The sequence below is a fragment of the Crocodylus porosus genome, unplaced genomic scaffold, assembly GCF_001723895.1.
Source record: "Crocodylus porosus isolate Cpor-Errol unplaced genomic scaffold, CroPor_comp1, whole genome shotgun sequence".
Lineage (NCBI taxonomy): Eukaryota > Metazoa > Chordata > Crocodylia > Crocodylidae > Crocodylus > Crocodylus porosus.
In genome coordinates this window covers 29,799,035-29,801,566 of record NW_017728917.1, presented here as the reverse complement: position 1 = coordinate 29,801,566, position 2,532 = coordinate 29,799,035, and the positions used below count along the sequence as shown (strand labels likewise).

At 44.1% G+C, this 2,532-nt stretch overlaps 1 protein-coding gene across 3 annotated transcripts in view; it reads left to right on the top strand.

The window, feature by feature from the left end:
• CNBP (CCHC-type zinc finger nucleic acid binding protein) overlaps positions 1-2,532 on the top strand; it is an 11,863-nt gene that overhangs the window by 591 nt on the left and 8,740 nt on the right. The gene's annotated exons all lie outside the window — the stretch shown is intronic.

Genomic DNA, 2,532 nt, shown 5'->3' with positions numbered 1-2,532 from the left:
GAGCTGCTCCTTGCCTGGTCCCAACCAGTCGTGCTCGAGCCCCGCCCGCTCGAGCGGGCGGGCCTGGGCCTGGGCCTGGGCCTGGGCCTGGCGGGAGCCGGCCATGTGGCTGGTCCATGTGCTCGGCCCGGGCCGCGGGGAGCGCAGCCATCTGCATCGGCCCCCTGGGGGTGGGGGTCCCTGCTGCCTCACTTGTTTATTGTGGGCTTTTTTTCCCCCTCTTTAACTTTTTTTTGTCCTTAGTTTTCTGATTTTTTGGAGCTTGGGAAAGGTGCCTGGGGGTTGCTTCGTTACAGCTTCAACTTAAAATCAGTCAACTTAAATTTTGTCAGACTTTACTTTGAAGCCATCCTAGCATTACTTCAGTTTACTCCTGTGTCATCTCACATTGAACTTGCCAAAATCTGCCATCCAGAGTGAATACGGATCTGGCTTTCTTAAATATTTGTGGATATTCCACATGGCCAAAGCATCTCTTCTTCCTCAATGGACAGTTTCTTGGGGAAGGTGGGGGAGTATTCCTACTGGATAGGTGGAAGGCAGAAGTCAAGAGACCTGCTTGCACACCCTTTGAAAGCTATTAGCTGCACTTTCCCCATGACAAATGCCTTAAACACTACTCAGTCTCCTCTGAGTGTGCATTTCCCTAAATAGATGAACAAGTAACTGTCAGCCTCATGCTCTGTCCGCTATCTCATCTCCCCCCTGTATTTATAGAAGTAGCAAGCTTATTTGTTCACAACATCATACAATCATGGAGCCATAGCACTGCAATTAAACTTGGGTGTTCCAAGTTGTTATACATCTAAATGAAGGTTTGGAACTAGGAGAAATGTACCTACTTGCACCTATCAGTAATCTTCCGGATTTTTTTTCCAAGTGGGAATACTTCCACCACTACATAGTGTATGGTGTGTGAGGTTTGCTGGGAGAGTGAATTTATAAGTAGGGTAAGAGAGGTATAAACCTTTTATTACACTCTGGCCCTTAAGTTTAGAAAGAAGTTGTTCTGTTGCCTGTCTGCAGTTGGACCAAGAGATTTTTCCTTGCCTATGGAGTTTGGTGCACTTAAATGAGATGTGGATTCTTCTGAGAGTGATTCTCTTTCACTTTAGACCTCTAGTAAACTTTTTTCATGAGCTTAGTTCCCCATTATTTAATGCCTAAAACAGTGTGGCATTGTCCCAATAAAGTAAGCTCTTCCTGGTAGTCCACTCTGGACCACAGTTAGCCATTTCTACTATACTCTTTACAGCCAAGGCCAGAGATGATAACCCATCTTTTTCTTCATCAAGTATGCACGTTAGGTGGTATATTAATGTAACTAGATGGGTGTCCGTTTGAATACTACCAGTAGCCATTGCTGTCAGTTTAACTAGTACTGAGTTCTCTGAAATCGGTGGCTTTCAACCTTTTTTTTCACTTGCAGATAAGGATTTGCACCTCTTTGAATTGTATGTGCCTATCCACACTCACTTTTGATCATAGTCACTTTTTTCATTGCCCCCTAAAACATGATCTGTAGACTCCCAGAGGTCTGTGGACCACAGGTTGAAAACCACTGCTTTAACACAAGGTGTGGAAGTGAATAGTTTTCTTTATAAATTGTGAGGTGGGGCATTTTTTGTTTGCCTCCAACAAGTGACATTCTGATGGAGCTAAGGAAACCACACTAATGACTCTCTTCTTGCTATTCTTCCCCTAGATTCCCACTTAGAAAGCTTCTGGGGAGGGGTAAATGCAGTGCAGTCTAGCTGATGTATGGCTTGGCTGTTAGACTGACTTGACCTGTTTATAGCACATACGTGATGCTGGTTAAGTAGGCTGATCACTAACAGCCTAGTATCTTCACAGCTGACACTTGGCATGTGTGTTGCTTTTAAAGCAACTTCTGGTACTGTTGCATGTATCAGGATTCTTCATTCCCTCTAAACCCTGTTGTAGTAAATGAGTTGCTGTTCAGGTATAAGTTATGATATTAGAGCCTGGATCTAGACAAGTGCACTGGGGGCGGGGGGTTCCCTTGGAATTCTCTAGGGCTTGGTGTATTAGACATTGCATACTAAATTGGCAAGAGAGAAGCCTTTTCACCAGGACACTAGTGCGTATTGCATCATAAATGGATTGTGTGGTTGAAGGCTGAAGTATTATCAGCATCAAATAAGTGATGCTAGTATGTCAAGGGAAGCATCTAACAGGTATGGCAAAAATAACTACCCTAGTATACTTGCTTGTTAACAGAGGTAGCAAGCATTTCTGCATTCAGAAGTAATGCTTGTAGTGCTAGAATGTTATTCCTGTAGCAGTTCTACTTTGTTCTCTAATCTTATCTATTGTACTCTTGAGTTTTCATACAACTGGAAACTATAGCTAGCACGGAAGGAAACTGTAGGCCAGCTCCAGGAGTCGCTAGTGACTGCTTATCCACATTTTTATATCGTTAGGTAGAATTTTTAGCTAGGGGGTTAGCTGGTTTGTAGCTTGGGGTTGTTGTGTCCCATCTGTCCTGTTTCTCTCTCTTCCCCCCCCTGC